The following is an 18,165-nucleotide window of genomic DNA, read 5'->3' on the forward strand; positions in this document are numbered from 1 at the left end:
GTAAAATATTTATCATGCAAATGGAATTCAAAATAAAGCAGGAGTAGTAATACTTCTATAGGACAGAGTATATTTTTAAAATAAAGACAGAGACAAAGAAGGACACTATATAATAATAAAGGGAATAATTCAACAAGAACACGTAAAAGTTGTAAATATTTATAGACCCAACATAAGAGCATCCCAATAAATAAAACCTAATAACAAACATAAAGAAACTAATAGATAATAATACAATAATAATATGTGAATTTAACACCCCACTTATATCAACAGACAGATCATATTAACAGAATATCAACAAGGAAACAATGGCTTTCAATGACACACTAGAACAGATTGTTTTAACAGATATATTTAGAACATTCCACACTAAAACAACAGAATACACATATTTTTCAATTGCACATGGAACGTTTTTCAGAATAAATTGCATATTAACTCACAAAACAAGCCCCAACAAATTAAAGAAGATGCAAATTATACCATGCATCTTTTTCTGGCCACAATTCTATATGAAACTAGAAGTCAATAAAAAGAAAATATCTGGAAAGACCAAAAATACATGGATGTTAAATAACATGCTACTTAATAATGAATGGTTCAACCAGGAAATCAAAGAAGAAATAAAAAAATAATACATAGATACTAATGAAAATGAAAATACAACAGTCCAAAACCTTTGGGATATAGCAAAAGCTATTGTAAGAAGAAGGTTATAGCAGTACAGGACTACCTCAAGAAGCAAGAAAAATCTCAAATAAACAACCTTACCTTAAACCTAAAGGAGCTAGAAAATAAAACATATACATATTACAAACATATTAAAGAAGAATTAATACCTATAATTCTTAAATTATTTCAAAATACAGAAAAAGACAGACAACTTTAAAATGCATTCCATGACTACTCCTGAAAACAACATTACACTATATGTTAACTGACTAGAATTTAAATAAAAATTTGAAAAGAAAATATAGCATTACCTTGATGCTAAAACCAGATAAAGACACAAGAGCAACAACAAAAAACGAGAACAGGACAATCTTCCAGATGAACATGGACCCGAAAATTTTCAATAAATTACTAGCAAACTGAATCCAACATTAAATTTTAAAAAATCATTCACCATAATCAAGTGAGATTTATTTCTGGTTTTCAATATTTGGAAATCATTCAAAGTGAAACATCACATCAGTAAGAAAAGGAATAAGAAGCAAATGATCATTTCAACAGATGCAGAAAAAGCAGTCAACAAAGTACAACATCCATTTATCACAAAAACCCTTAACAAAGTAGGTTTAGAGGGAACATTCTTGAACATATTAAAGGCCATATATGGAAAATACACTGTTAACACCATCCTTAATGGATACAAATTTCTTCTGCTAAGTTAAGGAAAAAGACAAGCATGTCCACTCTCACCATGTTCGTTCAACATATTACTGGAAGTCCTAGTAATAGCAATAAGACAACAAAAAAAATAAAAGACAACCGACTTGGCAAGGAAGAAGTAAAAAATTCAATATTTGCAGATGCTATATTACATATAAAAAACCCTAAATACTCCAATATAAAACTGAAAGAACTGATAAACAAATTAAAGTCACGAGATATAAAATCAATGTAGAGAAATCTGTTGCATAAGAGAAATTAAGAAAAAAAATTCTTTTTTTTTACAATTATACCCAAGACAGTAAGATACCTAGGAATAAACCTAACCAAATAGATGAAAGAACTCTACTCTGAAAACTGTAAAACACTGATGAAAGAAATTGAAAATTACACAAAAAAATCTAAAGACATTCCATAATTAAGATTGAAAGAACAAATATTAACATGTCTATAACACACAAAGCAATATACACATTTCATATAATCCCTATCAAAATACCAACAGCATTTATCACAGAACTAGAATAAACAATTCTAAAATTTGTATGGAACCACAAAAGACAAAATAGGGAAAACAATATTTAAAAAGAAAAATCAAAGCCAGTGTTATCATAATTCCAGTCTTCAAGTTATATTACAAAGTCATAGCAATCAAAACAGTATGACACTGGCACAAAAATAGACACATAGATTAATGGAACAGAATAGAAAACCCAAAACTAATGACACAACTATAAGGTCAATTAATCTTCAACAAACCAGGAAAAAAAAATATCCAATAGGAAAAAGACCACATCTTCAATAAACAGTGTTGAGAAAATTGGTCAGCAACATGCAAACAAATGAAAGTGACCACTTTATTATGCCATACAGAAAATTAAATTCTAAATGGATTAAAGACCTAAATGTGAGACCTGAAATCATAAAAATCCTAGAGGAGAACACAGTAACTTCTTTGACATCTGCCATAGAAACTTCTTTCAAGATAAGTCTCCTAAGGCGAGGAAAACAAAAGCAAAAGGACACTATTAAGACTACATCAAAGTAAAAACCTTCTGCACAGTGAATGAAACAATAAAAAAAAAAAAACTAAAAGGCAACCTATGGAATAGGAGAAGATATTTTCAAATGATGTATCCAATAAAGGGATAGTATCCAAAATATATAAAGAACTTATAAAAAGCAACACCCAGAAAACAAATACTCCAATTAAAAAATAGAAGACATGAATAGATTTCTCCAAATACATGCAGATGGCCAAAGAACAGTGAAAAGATGCTCATCATCAGTTATTGTGGGACTACAGAGCACAGAAGAGATAAAGTAAGGCAAGAACAGTGTGTGCTGAACACAGTAGCCGCTCAAACAAGGAAAAAACAAGAGATGCTGGAAATAGCATAAGCTGAGAACAGCAGAAATGCTTTTCATTCCAAGATTAAATGCTTAGATTACCAAAGAGCTTTGAGCCCACCCTTTCCCTTTACTTCACCCTGTGTATTCTTCCTGAGTCTGCTAATGTATATGCATAGGTGGTCACGCAATTAGAGTCGTGGTATGTCTCATATGATTTATTAACTAATTTTTCTGCTTTCATTTCCGCATACTATTGTTCACTTCCCAGTAAATTCAAGAGAGCTTACCCAGGTAGGGGCTGCACTCAGCCCTCTCTTGTTTGAGGGAGTTTTTCTTGGTGCAGTCCCTCTGGGCCTCTCATAGTTCCAAACCATTTGTACTCTGAGTAATACTTTCATCTCCTGTCACACCGAGCAGCATGGAAACTTATCATCTAGTAAATGCAAATCAAAACTGCAATGAAATGTCACCAAACACCTGTCAGAATGACTAAAATCAACAACACAAGAAATAATAGGTGTTGGCGAGGATGTGTAGAAAAAGGAACACCTGTGCACTATTGGTGGAAATGCAAACTGGTGCAACCACTTTGGAAAGTAGTATGAAGTTTCCTCAAAAAGTCACAAATAAAACTACCTTATAACCCAGAAAATGCACCCCCTGATTATTTACCCAAAGAATACAAGAACACTAATTCAAAGGGATGCATCCACCTCTATGTTTATAGCAGTATTATTTATAATAGCCATGTTATGGAAGTAGCCCAACAGTCCACCTTTGATGAATGGATTAAGAAGATGTGGTAATACATATATGAATATTAGTCAGCCATAAACAAGAATAAAGTCTTGTCATTTGCAAGGACATGTATGGAACTAGAGAACATAATGCTAAGTGGAAGGAGTAACTCAGAGAAAGACAAATAGCATATGATTTTACTCAAAGGTGGAGTTTAAGAAATAAAACAAACAAGAAAAGGAAAAAAAGAAGAGAGGTAGAGAGAAAGAATTAAGCAGTCTCTTAATTATAAAGAACAATCTTATGGTTACCAGAGGAGGGTGGAGTGGGGGTGTATGTTAAATAGGTGATGGGGATAAAGGAGTGCATTCATCATGATGAGCACAGGTTTATGTATGGAACTGTTGAATTACTATATTGTACACCTGAAACATATATAACATATATAGTTAATGTATGTTAACTAACTAAAATTAAAGCAAAACCTTTTCAAGGTAATGCTGGCTTCATAGAGTTTGGAAGTTTTCCTTCCATGTGTATTTTTTGGAACAGCTTGAAGAGAATAGGTGTTAACTCTTCCTTAAATGTTTGGTAGAATTCCCCTTGAAAGCCATCTAGCTCTGGACTCTTGTTTTTTGGCAGATTTTTGATTACTAATTCGATTTCCTTACTGGTTGTGGGTCTGTTCAAATCTTCTATTTCTTCCTGTTTCAGGTTTGGTAGTGTATATGTTACTAGGAATTTGTCCATTTCTTCCAGATTGCCCATTTTATTGGCATATATTTGCTCATAATATTCTTTTATTATTGTTTTCATTTCTGCTGTGTTGGTTGTGATCTCTCCTGTTTCATTCTTGATTTTACTTATTTGGGTCCTTTCCTTTTTCTTTTTGATCAAACTGGCTAGTGGTTTATGAATTTTGTTAATTCTTTCAAACAACCAGCTTCTGGTTTCATTGATCTGTCCTACTGTTTTTTGTTTTTTTGATTGTTTTTTTTTTTGGTTTTAATAGCATTAATTTCTGCTATAATCTTTATTATTTACTATCCTCTTTTGGTTTTGGGTTTTATTTGCTGTTCTTTCTCCAGCTTCTTAAGTAGTAAGGTTAGGTTTTATATCTGAGATCTTTCTTCCTTCTTTTGGAAGGCCTAGATTGTTATATACTTTCCTCTTATGACCGCTTTGCTGTGCCCCAGAGGTTTTGGGTTGTGGTGTTATCATTTTCATTGACTTCCATACACTTTTTAATTTCCTATTTAACTGCTTGTTTAGCCCATTAATTCTTTGGTAGGATATTCCTCAGTCTCCGAGAATTTGTTATCTTTCCACATTTTTTCTTGTGGTTGATTTCAAGTTTCATAGCATTGTGGTCTGAAAACATGCACGGCATGATCTCGATATTTTGTACTTACTTAGGGTTGATTTTTGTCCCAGTATATGGTCTATTCTGGAGAACGTTCCATGTGCACTGGAGAAGAATGTATATTCTGCTGCTTTAGGATGAAATGTTCTGAATATATCTGTTAAGTCCATCTGATCCAGTGTGTCATTCAAAGCCATTGTTTCCTTGCTGATTTTCTGATTAGATGGCCTGTCCATTGCTGTGAGTGGGGTGTTGAAGTCTCCTACTATTATGGTATTACTATTGATGGGTTTCTTTATGTTTGTGATTGATTTATCTATTTGGGTGCTCACACATTTGGCACATAAATGTTAACAATTGTTAGGTCTTCTTGGTGTTTAGACCCCTTGATTATGATATAATGCCCTTCTGCATCTCTTAATACAATCTATTTTAAAGTCTAGATTGTCTGATATAAGTATGGCTACTCTGGCTTTCTTTTGTTGACCATTAGCATTATAAATGGCTGTCCATCCCCATACTTTCAACTTGAAGGTGTCTTTATGTCTAAAGTGAGTCTCTTGTGAACAGCATATAGATGGATCTTGTTTTCTTATCCATTCTGTTACCCTATGTCTTTCTATTCGAGCATTGTGTCCATTGATGTTTAGAGTGAGTACTGAAAGATATGAATTTATTGCCATTATGATGCTTGTAGAGCTGGAGTTTCTGGTGATGTTCTCTAGTGCTTTCTAAACTTTGTTGCTCTTTGTATATATATATATATATATTTTAATATATTATTAATATTATATATATAATATATATAAAATAGAATTTGAAAAAAATTACACAAAAGTAAAAAAAATACAAAGAAAATATAAAGTAAAAAAAATCAAAGAAAAATATTTTTAATAGAAATTGAAAGTAAAAATGAAGTTTTTCTCTTTCTGCATTCAAGAAAAAGGAAATAAACCAAAAAGAGAAAATAATAAAAAAAAGAAAAAAAGGAAATTGTTTGAAAATTTGAAAAGGTGACTACTTGAGTAGACTCAAATTAAATAATGGAAGTAAATTACAATTTTAAAAAATTACACAAAATAAAAAATGTAGTAATAAAAATTAAGGAAAATATTTTTAATAAAAGTTTAAAATAAAAATGAGTTTTTTTCTCTTTCTGTATTCAAGAAATAGAAAAGAAGTGTAAAAGAGGAAAAAAAAAGAAAGAAAATTGAATAGATGGACCTGCTAACAGATTAAAGTAGGACTGAAATTATTTTATTTTCCCCTAGAAGTCAGTCTACATAGCGCTTTATAGTCCAAAAACTAAGCTGGTGGTGAGACTTGTGTTCTTGAGAGCAAAGTTGGCCCAGTTGCACAGGGCTCAGTGTAATGGCTCCACTCTCCATTAGATGGCGCTGCTAGCCTACTGGGGTGGATTGTTGTGCTGCTCCTAGGTGTGTATGTGCATGTGCGGGAGTGGTGAAAATGGCACCACCTAGCTACCCAGTCTGTTCTCCCGGATCAGCAATCATGCACCTGTCCTCTGTCTTCAGCTTTCGTCTACTCCCCGCTTTTTCACTCTTCATGACCAGGACCCAGGCAGTACCTCTTTCTAGAGTTTTGTCTCAGATGTGGCTGTTTTCCCTGGACCCTTACTTCTGAAAGACTGCGGCTTTGACCTGTTCCACCCCTCTGCAGAAGGGTCTCACTGAGGAATGGCTGAATTTGCAATGGCTGAATGTCCGCTGCACCCAGGAATGCTTGTTGGACCCTGCTGTTGCTGGTGCCCTGAGACTATGGACAGATGCAAGCCCGCCCCAGAAAAAGTTTGTGAGATAGTGTAGCAGCAGATTTTCAGGAATTATGGAAAATCACAACACACATCTCACACCAGGCTTCACCCTTAACAACCTTGTTCCAGAGCCAGTGAATGTGGCTGTTTTCAGGGGTCTGCTGGGACCAGGTGGCTTCAACAGTCTCTACTAAATGTTCTTTCAGCAGTGGAACCACTTTTCCTCAGAGAACCCTCAGGTTTTCCGAGAACCTTCCAGAACCCACTCTGTTCCTGGGGATTTGTCCTTCCCACCAGAGCACAGCCAGGTATCGAGCTGCGGAGTTGCAGACTGTGCTCCCCTTGTTTACAGTATTAATAGAATTTAAACCCTTTCCTTTCTCCTTTCTCCCTTTTTAGTTTAGTCCCTGCAGCTGTTTCCAATTTTCCACTTTCTCTCCAACTCCTATTGGGGAGGGCTGCTTTTCCCTTATTCTCCCCCACCACCAGTCTCCATCCTCTCTCCACTCACAAAAGCACCTCCCTTACTGCACCTTCTCGCTCCCCAAATTCACTTCTCCATGCCACGTACCTGCTGAATTCTGTGGTTCAGGTTGTGCAGATTGTTCTGTTAATCCTCAAATCAGTTTTCTAGGTGTGTAGGTTGGCTTAGTATTTGTCTTGCTGTATTTCATGGACACGAGACACACAAAACACTTCCATGCTGTTCTGCCATCTTGGCCCCTTCCCCTAAGAAATTACTTTCTTAATCACTAAAACATCATTGTTATAATTCCAAATAAAATTGAAGCATAATGGCATTCAACATTTCTGACTCCAGTTAAATTCTCTGTTAATGCAAATAAAATATAGTAGTATCTTATAAAGTATGTCCAGAGGTGATCAAATATCAAAGGCCTGAACCATGATGAGTTGTTTCAGAACTTTGAGCTGCAATATAAATAATTCTACATATATAATTAATTATAGAATAGTTTTGAGCTAATTCATTCACTTGAAAGATACAGTTAGTATTTACTCTGTATCCAGTACTATACAAAATATAAAATCTCACTACTTAGAGGATTTTAGACCTCAAACGTAAGAATTTGTTTTTCTTCAGAAAAATTTAAAAAGTTTAATGAAAAGAACTTTTCTTACTATATATTTACTATATATAAAGTATAATAATAACTATGGGTTGCTACTGGCAAAAAAAAATGGAATAGAACAAGGAGGTTGTAAAATATCTATGTTTGCTGGTATTCATACGACATTTTTTAAAATTAAAGTTTAATTAACGTACAGTGTTATATTAGTTTCAGGTGCACAAAATAATGATTCAACTACTCTATACTTTTCTCCATACTCATCAAGATAAAAGTATGCTTAATTTCCATTATCTATTTCATGAATTATTCCTTTCATTTCCCCTCCCAACTACCAGTTTGTTCTCTGTAACTGAGTCTGTTTTTTTCTTTATCTCTGTTTTTCTTTGTTTCTTAAATTCCACATGAGTGAAATCATATGGGGTTTGCCTTCTTGGACTGACTTATTTCACTTGGCATTATACACTCTAGGTCCATCCATGTTGCTGCAAATGGCATGATTTCATTTTTTTTATGGCTGAGTAATATTCCATATATATAAACTAGACCTTCTTTACCCAATCATCTATGGATGTACACAAATTGTTTCCATATCTTAACTATTGTAAATAATTATGCAATTAACAAAGGGGTGTATATATCTTTTTGAATTAATGTTTTTATTTTCTTTGGGTAAATATCCAGTAGTGGATCATATAGTAATTCTATTCTTAATTATTTGAGGAATATCCATACTGTCTTCTATTCTTAAATTATTGTGCAATATCCATACTGTCTTCCACAGTGGCTATACCAATTTGCATCCCAACCAACAGTGAATGAGGGTTCTTTTTTCTCCACATCCTCATTAACACTTATTTTTTTCTTGTATTTTTTATTTTACTCATTCTGACAGGTGTGAGGTGATGTCTCATTGTAGTTGTTAATTTCATTTCCTGGTTGATGAGTTTTGTTGAGCATCCTTTCATGTGTCTATTGGCCATCTGTATGTATTCTTTGCCAAAATTTCTATTCAAGTCTACCTATTTTTATTAAGATTTATTATTATTGTTGTTAATTATTTTGGTGCTGAATTATATAAGTTCTTTATGTATTTTCAATATTAACCTCTTATCAGATATATAATTTGCAAAGATATTCTTCCATTTAGGTTGTAATTTTGTTTTGTTGGTTTCCTTCACTGAAAAAGTGTTTTTGTTTTGTTGTGCTTTGTTTTTATTTTTTGTTTGTTTTGATTATTTTTTGGTGTAGTTCCAATAGTTTAATTTTTTTTGGTTTCCTTTGCCTGAGGAGACACATCTAGAAAAATTTTGCACTGGCTGATGTTAGAGAAATTATTGCCTATGATTTATTTTAGGAGTTTTATGCTTGCAGGTCTCATATTAATGCCTTCAAATACATTTTGAGGTTTTCTTGTGTGTGTGTATGGTGAAAGAAAGTGGTCATTTAATTCTTTTGCATGTAAGTGTCTAATTTTCCCAGCACCATTTGTTGAAGTGACTGTCTTGTCCCCATTGTATATTCTTGCCTGCTTTGTTGTAGTCTGATTGACCACACAGTAGTGGATTTATTTCTGGACTCTATTCTTTTCCATTTATCTGCGTGTCTACTCTGGTGCCAGTTCCATAGTGTTTTAATTATTACAGCTTTGTATTATATCTTGAAATCTAGGATTCTGGTACTTCCAGCTTTGTTCTTCTTTCTCAAGATTGCCTCAGCTACTCAGCTATTCATTGTGGTTCCACATGAATTTTAGGATTATTTGTTCTAGTTATGTGAAAATGTTGGTATTTTGAAGAGATTGCATTAAATCTGTAGAATGCATTGGGTAGTATGGACATTTTAATAATATTGTTTTTTCAGTCCATGAACATGGAATATATTTCCATTTGTGTCATCTTCAATTTCTTTAGTCAATGTTTTATAGATTCTGGAATACAGGTATTTCACCTCCTTGGTTAAGTTGATTCCTGGGTATTTTATCCTTTTTGGTGCAATTATCAATGGAATTTCTTTTTTTTTTTTTTTTTTTTAATTTTTTTTTCCAACGTTTATTTATTTTTGGGACAGAGAGAGACAGAGCATGAACGGGGGAGGGGCAGAGAGAGAGGGAGACACAGAATCGGAAACAGGCTCCAGGCTCTGAGCCATCAGCCCAGAGCCCGACGCGGGGCTCGAACTCACGGACCGCGAGATCGTGACCTGGCTGAAGTCGGACGCTTAACCGACTGCGCCACCCAGGCGCCCCTCAATGGAATTTCTTAATTTCCCTTTCTGCTACTTAATTATTAGTGTATAGAAATGTAACAGATTTCTATATATTAATTTTGTACCCTGTGATGTAACTGAATTCATTTATCACTTCTAGTAGTTTTTTTGGTGGAGTCTTTAGTTTTTTAGTTTTTTTTTTTCTTCACCACATCATCTGCAAATAAGAAAATTTTACTTCTTTCTTACCAATTTCGGTGACTTTTTAAAAATTATTTTTTATTTCTGTCTGACTGCCGTGGCTAGGACTTCCAGTACAATGTTGAATAAAAATCATGAAAGTAGACATTCTTGTATTGTTTATGACCTTGGAGTAAAATCTCTCAGTTTTTTGTCACTGAGTATGATATTAGGTGTGGGTATTTCATATATGGCCTTTATTATGTTGAGGTATGTTCCCTCTAAATCTACCTTGTTGAAAGTTCTTATCATGAAAGAATGTTGTATTTTTGTCAAATCCTTTTTTCTGTGTTTGTTGAGAAATAATTTGTTTTTTATAATTTGTGTTAATGTTAGCAAATCACGTCACACTGATTAATTTACAAACATTGAACCACACTTACATTCTTGGAATATATCCCACTTGATCATGGTGAGTGTTTTTAATGTATTGTTAGATTCTGTTTGCTAATATTTTGTTGAGGACTTTTTCATCATATATTGGCCTATAGATTTCATCATATATTGGCCTATAGATTTCTTTCTTTCTTCTTTTTTTGGAGTGTCTTTATATAAATTGGGTTTCAGGATAATGCTTTCTTCATAGAATTAATTTCGAAGGTTTCCTTTCTCTTCTAGTTTTTGGAATAGTTTGGAAAACATAGGTATTACTCTTCTTTAAACATTTGGCAGAATACACTTGTGAAGTCATCTGGTGACAGACTTTTTTTCTTGAAAATTTATTTTCTCAAGAATATATCCTTTTATCCTAGGTTGTCCAGTTTGTTAGCGTATGATTTTTCATAATAGTCTCATAATCCTTCATATTTCTGTGGTGTTTGTAATTTCTCCTGCTTTATTTGAGTTCCTTCTCTGCCTCTCCTTCAGCTTCTCCATCTCCCTTTCTCTCTCCCTCTATCTCTACCTATTTCTATCTCCATCTCTCTTTTAATGAATGTGTCTAAAGGTGTTTTTTTTTTTTTTTAATTTTGTTGATCTTTGTAAAGACCAGCTCCTTGTTTGATCTGTTCTATTGTTTCTTTAGTCTTAATTTCATTTATTTCTGCTCTAAATTGTATTATTTCCTTCCTTCTCCCTGTCTTGGAATTAGTTTGTTCTTTTTATACCTCCTTTAGGTGTACTATTAAATTGTTTATTTAAGATTTTTCTTGCTTCTTGAAGTAGACCTATATTGTTATGTTTCCTCTTAGAACAACTTTTGCTGCATCCCAAAGATTTGACCATTATATTTTCATGTTCTTTGTCTCTGTTTTTTATTTTCTTTTCAAGTTATCGGTTGACCTATTCATCATTTAGCAGCATGATTTTTAGCCTCCATATGTGTATGTTATTTGTAAATTTTTTTCTTTTGGTTGATTTCTAACTTCATAACATTGAGGTTGGAAAAGGTGAATGATATTTTTTTCAATATATTTGAATTTATGAGACTTGTTTTGTGACCTAACATGTAATCTATTCTGCAAAATGTTCATGTTCACTTGAAAATAATGTGTATTTTGATGTTGTTTAATGGAAAGTTCTGAATATATCTGTTAGGTCTATCTCATTCAAAGCCACTATTTCTTTGTTGATTAACTGTCTGGATTATCTATTCATTTATGTAAGTAGGATGTTAAAGCCCCCTTGTATTATGGTATTACTGTGAATTCATTCATATCTGTTAATAGTTGTTTTACGTATTTAGGTCTTCCTATGTTGGATGTATAAATACTTACAAATGTTATGTGTTTTTGTTTGATTGTTCCCTTTATGATTATGAAGTGTCCTTCTTTGTTTCTTGCTACGGTCCTTATTTTATATTTTATTTTGTCCATTATAAGTATTGCTCCCCCAGCTTTACTTTTGCTTTCACAGGCTTGATAACTATTTTTCCATCCTGTCACTTTCAATCTGCATGTGTTAAGGTCTGAAGTAAGTCTCTTGTAGGCATCATACAGATGCCTCTTGCTTTTTTATCCATTCAGTCATCCTATGTCTTTTGACTAGCATTTAGTCCATATACATTCAAAGTAATTATTGATAGATTTGTATTTATTACCAACTTGTTGCATGTTTTATAGTTGTTTTGTGGTTCTTCTTTGTTTCTTATTTTTCCCCTCTTGCTCTCTTTCTTTGTAGTGTAATTGCTTTCTTTAATGTTATGCTTGGATTGTTTTCTCTTATTTTTTTGTATCTATTACAGATTTTTGATTTGTGGTGACCATTAGGTTCATACATAACATCATATGTATATAGCAGTCTATATTAAGTTGATGGTCACTTAAGTTTGACTCTATCCTAGACACTAAATTTTTACTAACCCCTCCCATGTTTTACCTATATGGTGTCATACTTAAATCCTTTCATTTTGCAAATCCCTTGGCTTATTTTTATACATAAGGTTGCATTTACTTCATTTGTACTTCCTCTAAACTAGTTTTATATGTGACTAATAAACTACTTTTATTATGTTTGCATTTACCTATGAATTTGTTTTCTCTTTTCCTAACTTTCTTAATCCTGATTATTATATTTCCTTTCCTCTCTAAGAATTCCCTTTAATATTTCTTGTCAGGCTGGTTGTTTGTTTAGTGGTAATGAATGAACTCCTTTCATTTTATTTGTCTGGGAAACTCTATCTCTTCTTATATTCTGGATAATAGTCTTGCTGGGTAGAGTATTCATGGTTTGAGGCTTTTTCTTTTCACTACTTTTCTTAAAATTAATTAATTTATTTTGATAGAGAGAGAGCATGCATGAGCAAGGGAGGGGCAGGGAGAGAAGAAGAGGGAGAATTCCAAGCAGCTCTATGTTGTTCGCACTGATCCCAATGCAGGGCTTGATCCCACAAGACCTGAGCTGAAATCCAGAGACACTTAACCAACTGAGCCACCCAGTGGCCCTATTCTTTCAATACTTTCAATATATCATGGCACTCTCTTCTGGTCTGCAGGAATTTTGCTGAAAAGTCAGCTGATAGCCTTTTCTTTATATATAACTGTAGTCTTTTGCTGATTTTAAAATTCTATCATTTTCATGACTATTGCCATTTTAATTATTATATTTCTTGGATTAAATCTCTTTAGATTTTGTTGTGTGTTCTCTGTTTATCCTCTATCTGGATGTCTGTTTTGTCCTGCAGATCAGGGAATTTTTCATCTCTCATTTATTCAAATAAAAATTCTGGAATCCCTATGATGCAAATGTTATTATGCTTGATGCTGCTGCTGAGTTCCCTTAATCTATCCTTTTTTTTTTCATTTATTCATTTTTGAGAGACAGAGAGAGCGTTCAAGGTGGGGGGGAGGGGCAGAAAGAGAGGGAGACACAGAATCTGAAGCAGGCTCCAGGCTCTGACCTATTAGCACAGAGCCCAACATGGGGCTCGAACTCACAAACTGCAAGATCATGACCTGAGCCGAAGTCAGACTCTCAACCGCCTGAGCCACCCAGGCGCCCCTCCCTTAACCTATTCTCATTTTTATTATTTTTTCATTTTCCTGATCAGCTTTTTTTCATTAATCTGTCTTCCAGTTTGCTAATCTATTTTTATGCTTCTTCTAATCCTATATATATATATATATATATATCGTAACTAGGCCACTGGGATGGCTCAGTTGGTTAAACACCCAACTTCAGCTCAAGACATAATCTTGCAGTTCATGTGTTTGAACCCCACATCGCATTGTGCTCTGTGCTGACAGTTCAGAGCTTGGAGTCAGCTTTGGATTGTGTCTCTGTCACTCTCTGCCCCTCTTCTGCTCACACTCTCTCTCTCAAAAATAAATAAACACTTAAAAATTATATATATCATAACAGACTTTATTGCAATAATTCTCAAGTCTATAGTTTATTTTCATGGCTTTCCAGATATAGAATTGAATTTTCCAAACAGTACTACTTTTCTTTCTTTCTACCATTCATACTGCTTCTCTTTGAAATAATTCTCTTTTTAAGCAAATGGAAGAGACTCATTACAAACACCATATACACTTCCATAAGCACAGACTACTCCTGACCCTTTAATTTCCCCACCCAAAAACTTAGTTATGCTTTGTTCTCAAAACAAAGCTTTATCATCAAATGCCATTCACCTTTTCCCTGTCTTTTCATTACTCTAATTGGATATTCTGAGCACACTATTCAGTTACCTTTCCAATAGTAACTCCAATGTCTGAGCAACTGAGCTTTGCAAATATATGGAATATTCACTGCATAACTTTAGGTATAGAAATCCCCTCTCCTCACACTGAACAACCACGTGTGTAGAGAGAAATGTAAACTGTGTATGCATGTATGTGTGTGCCTGTGTGTGTGTGTGTGTGTGTGTGTGTGTTGGCATAAAAGTTGTTGAAAGATTCAGGGAATAAATAAGTAATGTTTTATCCTTCCTCTCTATTACAATTCTTTTTTCTCATTTTCTCAAATTTTATGCCAAGTAATTTCCTGTAACCCTACTAATTCATCCCTACCTCTAATGTCCTTGCACAGAACACTACTCTGCACAAAATTAGATAACCAAATGTTGCTTTAAAACCTTCCTAGACTGCAGTTTCCATAAAGTCACAAATTTAATTTCTTATACTTACCACCAAATACATATCTAGCAAAATTTGTGGTGTATACCAAGTATTATTTATTATGTAAATTAAATCCTTCCACTCCTCTTACACTTGCTATTTAGTAATTATTATTGATGTTAGGGAAGGGGCCAAGATGGCAGAGCAGCATGGAAGTTCTTGGCTTCTCTCATCCCTGAAATGTAGCTAGATCAGCACCAAACCATTTTTGCACACCTAGAAAAATTGACCTGAAGATTAACACAATAATCTGCATAATTTGAGCCACAGAACTCAGCAGGTATGCAGTGAAGAGAGGTGAACTGGGAGAGAGAGAAACTGCAGAGGGTAAGAAGCTATCTTTGTGGAGAGAGGACAGAGAAAGTGGGGAGAGTGTAGGAAAAACACAAGGAAGGGAAAAAGGGAGGTAAGGGATTCAATACCATTAGGACTCTATAAATAAGGGAGTGCAAAATCGGAAATTCTGCAGCTCAATACCTGGCTGTGCTCTGGTGGGAAGGGTGAATCCCCAGGAGCACTCAGTGAGATCTGAGTGTTCCATGGGCCACAAGGGGAGAAGTGGTTCCCCTGCTAGGAGAGCATTTTGTAGAGACCTTCTGGTTTCCCCCAAGGCAAAGGTCTCAGTGGATCATGGAGAACAGCCATGTTTGTTGGTATTGGAACAAAGACACAAGGGTGCAGTGAAACCTGGCACCAGCTGTGTGTTGTGTTTTTCCATAATCTCTGAACCTCTGCTGCCACGTGATTGAACAAATTTTTTCTGGGGTATTAAGTCTCCTGGCCACAATCTCTGAAATGCTGAAACAGTGTGACCACATGAATGTTCCTTAAGGTAAGCTGGTACCCGGCCATTGCCCAACAAGACTCCCCCCCAGCGGGTCAGAGCATGTCCAAGCCACAGGGCTCTCAGAAGTGAAGGGTTTGGAAAAACAGCCTCCTACGAGATATAATTTAAGAGGGAGGTGCCACCTGGCAGGCTGATGGCTTGGGCATGGACAGTGTAGAAGCAGGGAGTGGACAGAGGCCTGAGAGAAAGGAGGGTTCTTGATTGCTGGTTGGTGAAAGTGCAGAGTTCAGGTGCAAAATACTGGGAGCTGGGTGATGCCATTTTACCTTTCCCACCCATGAGAACACACCATGGCATGCATGCCACACCAATCCACCCTAGTAAGCTAAGCAGCACCGACTAGTTGAGAGTGGAGCCATTACACCAAGTCCTATCCAACTGCACCAACCAATAGGACTTAGAGGACCAAAATTCTCTCTACCTGCTTATTGTATGGACTATAAAGTTTTTCATAATTTGACTTCTAGGGGAAACTGGATATAATTTCTTTTGGATTTCATTCTGTTCACTGGTCCATCTATTCCTTTTTTTTTTCTTTTATTATTCTTGGATACAGAGAGAGAAAAGTTTATTTTTATTTTCCATTTTTTTCAAAAAAAATTAAAAATACTCTACTATATATTTTTGTTTATTTTTTGTATTTCTTACTCTATTGTACTTTATTGATTTCATTTTATTCTATTTTATTGTATATTTTAAAGGTTTTCTTACTTTTTCTTTTTCTTTTTTTTTTCTTTTCTTTCCCTTTCATCTCTATTTTATCAAACTTTTTCAGCAACCAGACCAACACCCACCTAAGATCTTGCTTCCTTTATTTGTTTTTTTGTGTTTTTTTTTAATTTTTATCCTTTATTTTATTACTTTTCTTTTCATCCCCAAAAATGTAAAAAAAATGGAAGAATTCACCCCAAAAAAAAAGAACAGGAAAAAATGACAACCAGGGACTTAATCAAGACAGAAATAAGCAAGATGTCTGAAATTGAATTTAGAATCACAATAATAATGCCAGCTGGGCTTGAGAAAAACATTGAATCCCTTTCTGCAGAGATAAAAGAAGTAAAATCTAGTCAGGATGAAATTAAAAATGCTATACCTGAGATGCAATCTCAAACGGTGCCATGGTGGCAAGAATGGATGAAGTAGAGCAGTGAATCAGTGATAGAGAAAACAAAATCATGTAGAATAAGCAGCAAAAAAGGCAAAAGAGCACGATACAGGAATTAGAGAACTCAGTGACTTATTAAAAGTGAATAACATCCTAGTCATAGGAGTTCCAGAATATGAAGAGACAGAAAAAATAGGTAGAAGTCTATGTGAGAAAGTCATAGCAGAACAATTTCCTAACCTAGGGAAAGACACAGACATGAGAAGCCAAGAAGCTCAGAGAACTCCCAATAGATTCAACAAAAACTTACCATCATCAAGGAATATCATGGTCATATTCACAAAATACACACACAAGGAAAGAATTATGAAAGCAGCAAGGTAAAAAGTCCTTAATCTGCAAAGGAAGACAGATCAGGCTCACAGCAGACCTATCCACAGAAATTTTGAAGGCCAGAAAGGAGTGGAAGAATATATTCAACGTGCTGAAATTAGAAAAATATACAGCCAAGACTTCATTATCCAGCAGGACTGTCATTCAAAATAGGAGAAATAAAAAGCTTCCAGATAAACAAAAACTAAAAGAATTCATGACCAGTAAACAAGCCCTGCAAGAAATTTTAAGGAGACTGAGGGAGAAAAGATGAAACAAAACAAAAAAAAAAAAAAAGACTAAATGTAACAAAGACTAGAAAGGACCAGAGATCAACACAAGAAACTCCAACTCCACAGGCAACACAATGACAATAAATTCATATCTTTCAGTAGTCACTCTAAATATCAATTTACCAAATGTTCCAAACAAAAGAAATAGGGTATCAAATGGATAAGAAAACAAGATCCATCTGCATGCTGTTTACAACAGACCCATTTTATACTTAAAGATACCTTCATATTGAAGGTAATGTGATAGAAAACCATCTATCATACTAATGGTAACCAAAAGAAAGCTGGAGTAGCCGTACTTATATCAGACAATCTACATACTAAAATGAAGACTGCAACAAGAGATGAAGAAGGGCATTATATCATAAATAAGGGATTTATTCACCAAGAAGATCAAACAATTATAAACATTTATGCCCCCAATGTGTAAGCCCCAATAATATATAAACCAATTAATCTCAAACATAAAGAAACTTACTGGTAATAATACCAAAATAGTAAGGGACTTCAACACCCCACTTACAACAATGGACAAATCATCTAAGCAGAAAATCAACAAGGGAATAATAGCTTTGAATAACACACTGGACTGGATGGACTTAACAGATATATTCAGAACATTTCATCCTAAAGCAGTGAAATACATATTCTTATCTATCGCACAAAGAACATTCTCCAGAATAGATAACATACTGGGACAGCCCTCAACAAGTACAAAAAGATCAAGATCATACCGTGCGTATTTTTAGACCAAAATGCTATGAAACTCAAAATAAACCACAAGAAAAAAATTGGAAAGACCATGAATATTTGGAAATTAAGTAACATCC

Source organism: Leopardus geoffroyi, chromosome X (genome assembly GCF_018350155.1).
Source record: "Leopardus geoffroyi isolate Oge1 chromosome X, O.geoffroyi_Oge1_pat1.0, whole genome shotgun sequence".
Classification (NCBI taxonomy): Eukaryota; Metazoa; Chordata; class Mammalia; order Carnivora; family Felidae; genus Leopardus; species Leopardus geoffroyi.